Source organism: Mus caroli, unplaced genomic scaffold, assembly GCF_978045245.1.
Source record: "Mus caroli unplaced genomic scaffold, Mus_caroli_1 scaffold_3, whole genome shotgun sequence".
Lineage (NCBI taxonomy): Eukaryota > Metazoa > Chordata > Mammalia > Rodentia > Muridae > Mus > Mus caroli.
Genome location: NW_028227258.1, coordinates 85,268,343 through 85,276,915, shown reverse-complemented (window position 1 = coordinate 85,276,915; position 8,573 = coordinate 85,268,343). Strand labels below are relative to the sequence as shown.

The 8,573-nt window shown below is 36.2% G+C and overlaps 1 pseudogene; it reads left to right on the top strand.

The window, feature by feature from the left end:
- Positions 1-2,446: 2,446 nt before the first annotated feature.
- Positions 2,447-3,072, top strand: LOC110291847 (glyceraldehyde-3-phosphate dehydrogenase pseudogene; annotated as a pseudogene).
- Positions 3,073-8,573: the final 5,501 nt, after the last annotated feature.

The following is an 8,573-nucleotide window of genomic DNA, read 5'->3' as shown; positions in this document are numbered from 1 at the left end:
GAATGTGGGAATTCTTTTGTTTTTAAGTTTAATTATGGTTTATTTTACCAATCCTGGCTAAAAAGACCCTCTGATACCATTTCTGGTTCTTGTTTCTTACAAATTGACTCTTCTTATATTTTCCCTATTTTTCTTTTGGATTTTGTCTTTTTTCATTGGTTATTTTATTCATTTACATTTCAAATGTTATCTCTCTTCCTGGTTTCTCCTCTGCAAACCACATACCCCATACTCCCTTCTCACTGCCACTTTAATGAAGTGCTCCCTGGCCCAGCCACCCATCCCTCCCTCCCTCACTGCCTTAGAATTTCCCTATGCTGGAGAATCAAGCCTTCCCAGGGCCAAGGGCCTTCCTTCCCATTGATGTCTGATAAGGCAATCCTCTGCTACATAAGCAGCTGGAGTCATGGATTCCTCCATGTGTATTCTTTGGTTGGTGGTTTAGTCCCTGGAAGCTCTGGGGATCTGGCTAGTTGATATTGTTGGTCTTCCTATGGGTTTGTAAACCCCTTCAGCTCCTTCAGTCCTTCCCTAACTCCTCCATTGGGATCCCCATGCTAAGTCTAATGGTTGGTTTTGAGCTTTCGGGTATGTATTGATCAGGCTTTGGCAGAGCCTCTTAAGGGACAGAGATACGAGGCTCCTGTTGGCAAGTTCTTCTTGGCATCAGCAATAGTATCAGAGATGGAGTGTAAATTTAAGGAAATGATGCATTTAAAACCCATTAAAAAAACCAAAAGAATCCAAAATATCTAATAATTCTAGGGTATGATCAATAATCTAAGACAGGGATAGAAGAAAGACTTGAGATTAAAACTAGACACATAAAATATATCAGTGAAATTATTGCATAAAGTTTCTCAAATAAAGAGAAATAAATGAAGATCCAGGTACAGAGGCATAGGAATCCTTAATAGAAATGGCCAAAGAAACTCTGCACATGTTCCAGTTAAGATATCCAAAGTACAGATAAAGAAATAATATTAAAAGGTATAAGAGAAAACAACAACTGTTGTTAAAATGGCTAAAGTACATAACTGTAAACTAAGATTACTAAATCCAGCAACTTAAAATAAGAGGGAAATAAGGGCATTTTATAGCAGGCACACAGTGAAGATATTTGACACAACCTCCTCATACCCCAGCAGAATCTAATGATACTTGAAGAACCTTAAAGAACAAAGAAAACCATAACCACAAGATGCAGGAAAGAATATATTCATGTGAATGGATTCCTACAAGAGAGGTAGGACAGTATCCAATATATCCACCACATGATTGAAGGCTTAACAGTAACAGGGAAGAAGATAATCTATCAAACCAGAAAAATGAGGAATAACCCCATAGGGGTTCACAAACTTCTCTCAGTGTTAATCCTTAGTGAAAATGCTCTATATTCTCTAACTAACAAAAGGACACCAATCGTTCAACTTATTTAAATAAAGAAAGTAAATGTTCTACAGTCTGTTAAAACAAACAGATAAAACCATGCCATTAGCAAAAGTTATAAAGACTCCAAGTGAGAGGATGAAGACATATCTATGAAGTAAATGAAAGGCATACAGGAACTAAGATTATAATTTTACCTCTAATAAATCAAAATTCCTCTTAAAATTCATCTGAAGAGATAAAGAAGTCCAGTGTGTACTGATAAAAGGAAAAAATCGGTCAAATATAATAACAATTATAAAAATATATGTGTCAAACATCAATGTTATATATTTCATTAAAAATAACTAAAAAGGGAAACGCCAAAGAAAGGCCAGTTGTCTCAACTAACCTGGACTCCCAAGATCTCTCAGACACTGAGCCACCAACTAGGAAGTATACACCAGCTGATATGAGGGACCTGACACATACAAAGCAGAGGACTGCCTGGTCTGGCCTTAGTGAGAGAAGATACACCTAACCCTCAATAGACTTGAATACCCAGGGAGTAGGGAATTCTGGATGGGGTAGGGATGGGGGCATTGGGACATCCTCTTAGACACTGGGGAATAGGTATGGCATTAGAAACTGTCAGAGGGCAGACAAGGAGGGGGATAATGACTGAACTATAAGAAAAGATAAAAAATAACAATTAAAAAATAATTTAAAAAGGATCTCTGCTTCTCCCAGTTCCAGAGACCACTAAAACTTTTCATTCAGTGCCAGACTCTTCCATCTCCTAAACATAGTTGTGAAGGTTGGAGTGAATGACTTTGGCTATACTGGAAGAGTGGGCTACACCCTTCAAGTGGGCCCCTGCATTCTCTGAAGATTCTAGTAGATTCCAGGAAAATCTCAGGACCATCATCACCTCATTTGACATTAGCAGAATCTCACTCCTAGAGGATGGTGATGGAATTCATGTTAATGACAATTTTCCATTCTCATTCTTGACTATCCCACTGAACTTGCTATGGGTAAAGTCAACTGAAACATGTAAATCATGTAGTTGAGGTCAATGAAGGGAACATTGATGCCAAAATTTTCTACTTTGCTAAAGGTAAATGAAAATATTGCCATCAATGCACCCTGCAGCACCAAGTGCTTAGCCCCCTAGCAAAATTCATCCATGAAAACTTTGGCATCTTAGAATGATGCATGAACACAGTTCATGACATCACTGCCACACAGAACACTGTGGATGTCCCCTCTGGAAAATCATGCCATGGTGGTCATGGGGCTGGCCAGAACAACATCCTTGCATCCATTGGTGCTGTCAAGGTTATGGGTAAGGTCATCCTAGAGCTGAATGGAAAGCTCACTGGCATGGCTTTCTGTGTTACTACATCCAATGTATCTGTCATGTATATGACAGGTCTCCTGGAGAAACCTGCCAAGTATGAGAATATCAAGAAGGTAGTGAAGCAGATATTAAAAGGACCACTAAAAGGGATCATGGGCTACACTGAAGGCTTGGTTGTCACCTGCAACTTGAATAATATCTTCCACTACTCCACCTTTGGTGCTGGGGCTGGTATTGCTCTCAATGACAACTTTTTAAAGCTTATCTCTTGATATGGCAATGAATATGACTACAGCAAGAGGGTGGTAGACCTCATGATCTACATGGCCTCCAAGGAGTAAGAAGCTCTGGACCACCCATCCCAGTAAGCATGTGAAAGCAAGTCACTGTAACAACTTGACCCCCAACATTGAACATCTCCTTCAAAGTTTCCATTCCAGATCCTCACAATAAACACGGGGTCCTAGGGAGTCCAACTCTTGTGAATAAAACCAATAAGGTGTGCTATACAATAAATAAATAAATAAATAAATAAATAAACAAAACAAATTCTAACAACATCTAAAAAGTCTAAGAATATATAGGTCTTAATACAGTAACACTTGGTGATTTGTATAAGCACCTCTCATAGAGACTATTTAGACAAAAATGTAATGCATTGATCTCAAAATGAAGGATTACATATATTTAATAGAGTTAACATATATGCATATATATATACATCTACATATATTTATAGATATTCTATCTAATATCTATCAAATATATATTCTTCTCAGTACTCTATGGATTATTTTAGAGTATATAATATTTAATGCTATCAAACAACTTTGTGCCCACTCAAAAGAATATAAACATCTTCTTTTGAAATTTTGGTAGATCATGACTGAATAAAACTGGAAATCAAGAGAAGATAAAAAACAAAATTCATCCAAATTTGTAGAATCTAAATGATGTATGCAGGAGGTAGTGGTTGATTTTCAAACAAGTCCTAGGAGAAGTTTAAATGTTTTCTTGGATTAAGTATAGCTTTACACAAACTTTGATATATATATATATAAAACCCTCTGATTTAAAAAGTATGTACCATTTACTGATAACATTGAAACAATGTCAGAACTATCAAAGAAATAACTTCGCAATACATTACCAGTTGTCATCAAATGAGCTGAAGTTTGACAAATGACTAGCCAAACTAGCTAAATGAAAAAGAAAAATATAAATTCATTAAGTTGAATATTTAAAATATATAATTATACCAGACAGCAAGAAAAATCAGAGAATCAGAAAAAATTATACTGAAAAGGTATACTTCCTAATACAGAAAATCTAGAAAATATGGTTGCTCAAGTAGACATGTAATAAAACTACAATTAAATCAAATTTGTATAAAATAGGAAGAAATATATAACAGGAAATGAAACTGAAGCAATAATAAATATTCTTCCAATAACTTAATTACTAAGACCAGAGATACAACAATATGAACTAACCAGAACCTCCCGGAGCTCGTGTCTCTAGCTCCATATGTATCAGAAGATGGCCTAGTTGTCCATCAGTGGAAAGAGAGGCCCCTTGGTCGTGCAAACTTTATATGCCTCAGTACAGGGCAACGCCAGGGCCAAAAAGTGGAAGTGGGTGGGTAGGGGAGTGGGGGTTGAGGGTATGGGGGACTTTTCGGATAGCACTGGAAATGTAAATGAAGAAAATACATAATAAAAAATTTTAAAAAGAAACTAATGATAGTAAGATTTATCAAACTGTTGCATGAAATAGGAAGAAACACATTAGTAAAGTAACCTTTATGATGTTAATGTTATCTTGTTACCAAAATTATATAAAGACACAATACAAAGAAGAAATCTATAGAATTATTTACTTATTAAAGTAGAAATAAGGTGCTACAACCCTAAGAACACAATTATGATACCATATCTATGACCTGCTTGATTTCATTCCAGTAATCCAAGGTTGCTTCAACATACACATATTAATGAAACACAACACATAAATAGTTTTAAAGATAAACAGAGTAAGTCACTTAAGCAGACACAGAACTATACTCTGACAAGCTTTCCTTTCCTGAGAAATGTAGGAACATAGGAATAGAAAGACAGTACTTTAAGATAGTAAAAGCTAGCCGGGCGTGGTGGCGCATGCCTTTAGTCCCAGCACTCAGGAGGCAGAGGCAGGCGGATTTCTGAGTTCGAGGCCAGCCTGGTCTACAAAGTGAGCTCCAGGACAGAGAAACCCTGTCTCAAACCCCCCCCCCAAAAGATAGTAAAAGCTACAGGGGCTAAACCTATAGACAGGGTAACACTAAAGGCTGAAATAATGAAAGCATTTATTCTAAAATTGGGTAAATCAAAGCTATCTACTATTTTATATTTTATGAATCATACTGCTCAAGTTCTTAAACTAAAAAAGAAGGACAAATAAGAAAACCAAATAAAAGTTACTTCTACTTGTTATCTGTAGCATTCAATACTTAAAAATTAAGTCAGCCTCTGTGGTCCTCACTCTCACCTGTACAGACTGGTTCAATATACGGAAATCCATCAACATAATCCAGTATATAAACAAACTCAAAGACAAAAACCACATGGTCATCTCGTTAGATGCAGAAAAAGCATTTGACAAAATCCAACACCCATTCATGATAAAAGTCTTGGAAAGATCAGGAATTCAAGGCCCATACCTAAACATGATAAAAGCAATCTACAGCAAACCAGTAGCCAACATCAAAGTAAATGGTGAGAAGCTTGAAGCAATCCCTCTAAAATCAGGGACTAGACAAGGCTGTCCACTTTCTCCATACCTATTCAACATAGTACTTGAAGTCCTAGCCAGAGCAATTCGACAACAAAAGGAGATCAAAGGGATACAAATTGGAAAGGATGAAGTCAAAATATCACTTTTGCAGATGATATGATAGTATATATAAGTGACCCTAAAAATTCCACCAGAGAACTCCTAAACCTGATAAACAGCTTCGGTGAAGTAGCTGGATATAAAATTAACTCAAACAAATCAATGGCCTTTCTCTACACAAAGAATAAACAGGCTGAGAAAGAAATTAGGGAAACAGCACACTTCTCAATAGTCACAAATAATATAAAATATCTTGGCGTGACTCTAACTAAGGAAGTGAAAGATCTGTATAATAAGAACTTCAAGTCTCTGAAGAAAGAAATTCTAGAAGATCTCAGAAGATGGAAAGATCTTCCATGCTCATGGATTGGCAGGATCAACATTTTAAAAATGGCTATCTTGCCAAAAGCAATCTACAGATTCAATGCAATCCCCATCAAAATTCCAACTCAATTCTTCAACGAATTAGAAAGTGCAATCTGCAAATTCATCTGGAATAACAAAAAACCTAGGATAGCAAAAACTCTTCTCAAGGATAAAAGAACCTCTGGTGGAATCACCATGCCAGACCTAAAGCTTTACTACAGAGCGATTGTGATAAAAACTGCGTGGTACTGGTATAGTGACAGACAAATAGACCAATGGAATAGAATTGAAGACCCAGAAATGAACCCACACACCTCTGGTCACTTGATCTTCGACAAGGGAGCTAAAAACATCCAGTGGAAGAAAGACAGCATTTTCAACAAATGGTGCTGGCACAACTGGTTGTTATCATGTAGAAGAATGCAAATCGATCCATTCCTATCTCCTTGTACTAAGATCAAGTCTAAGTGGATCAAGGAACTTCACATAAAATCAGGAGTGGATGCTCACAGTCAGCTATTGGATGTATCACAGGGCTCCCAATGGAGAAGCTAGAGAAAGTACCCAAGGAGCTAAAGGGATCTGCAACCCTATAGTTGGAACAACATGATGAACTAACCAGTACCCAGGAGCTCTTGTCTCTAGCTGCATATGTATCGAAAGATGGCCTAGTCGGCCATCACTGGAAAGAGAGGCCCATTGAACTTGCAAACTTTATATGCCCCAATATAGGGGAATGCCAGGGCCAAAAGAATGGGAATGGGAGGGTAGGGAAGTGGGGAGTGGTATGGGGGACTTTTGGGATAGCATTGGAAATGTAATTGAGGAAAATATGTAATAAAAAAAAAAGAAATGAAAAAAAAAGGAAGAAATAAAAAAAATTAAGTCAGTAAATTCTGAAATCTAAAAATGTGTTACAGAAAATTGGAAGGGTACAATTTAAATGTGTTGAAACTTTTTAGATTTTCTATATAGCTACAAAAAGTCATGAAAAAATTCCACTTATAATCTCTTAAAAAAATAATAAGCGATAGGACTATTAGTAAAACTAACCAACACTGAAAGAGGTCTATAATGATTGCTTTAAAACACTGAGGAAAATAAGCACACAAAATTTCAGAGAAAGTACCCACGGAGCTAAAGAGGTCTGCAACCCTATAGGAAGAACAACAATATGAACTAACAAGACCCCTCCAGACCCCTCCCCTTCCCCCCTCCCCCAAGAGATCATGCCTCTAGCTGCATATGTAGCAGAGGATGGCCTAGTCAGCCATCATTGGGAGGAGAGGCCCTTGGTCTTGTGAAGATCATATGCCCCAGAACAGGGGAATGCCAGGGCCAAGAAATAGAAGTGGGTGGGTTGGGGAGCAGGGCAGGGGGAGGGTATAGGAGACTTTTTGAGAGGAATCTAGGAAAGGGGATAGCATTTGAAATATAAATAAAGAAAATATCTAATAAAAAAGATTTCAGAACAAGTACAGATTTTCTACAATCTTAAAATGTCAAAATAAAGATTTTTGAAACACCTTATTTCTGAAAATGATCTAACAATCAAATGGGATTATTAACAAAGTTCTAATTATATTTTTACAGAATTAGACAGAAAGAATTCCAAGATTAATATGAAAGGAAATGAAAAAAAAAGAGCGTCTCAAATAACCCCACAAATGGCTGTCAGTTTTTTTCAGAAGCTGACAACAGTTACAATACTGTATGGTCTTCCAATAGGACTCTCGAAGTGAACATTTTGAAGAACAGCAATCTTAGCCAAACAAGATATATATGTAGCTAAATGATGAATTAGTTATGGAAATCTCATGCATTTCATGATTTTTATAGGTAAGAGTGACAAATGGTTGAATGTGATATAGAAGTACATTTAAGCATTCTTAACATAAAAATAAAAGCATATTAAATGCACATTAAATAGAGCTATTCCAATATATATATATATTATATATATATATATAATATATATATATACACACACACACACGAGCGTGTGTGTGTATGTGGTGTGTGTGTGTGTGAAAATATCTTTGAAATTCCAAAAAAAAAAAAAATCCTGTATGGATAAATGCACACCTTCTTTACTTATGTAATAGGTAGGCTGTCAACTAACTGGACAGTTCTTTAATCCACAAAATTAAAATAAACATAAGATTCACTGAAGCTAATATGTCACCTACTACATGAAAAAAATAAAAGATTCTTCTCTCAGGTAGCATAAATAATTTTTTTACTAGAGACAAATGATAGCAAAATTAGTAAAAGTATTTTGAAAAAAAAATACATTGCAATGCCACTATAAATTCTTATATTTGTATGAAAAATAATGCATTGAACTCAAAGTAATATTGGGAAGACTGACAAGTATTGTATTTACTTACTATAAAGAAGTGTGTCCCTATGTTCTCAATGGTTAATGGCTGCACAGCTGAGCCAGGCAATCAGGATATATATTTAACAGGCTATCAGGATATATGTTTATCACTTCCTTATCTGTAAGGAAACTGTAAGTCAAACTGTGCTGGGGGAAGGAGATCAACATCAACCTGGAGATTAAGGAGTGTGGCTTTTTACATTAGAAAGAGTTGGCTGCTGG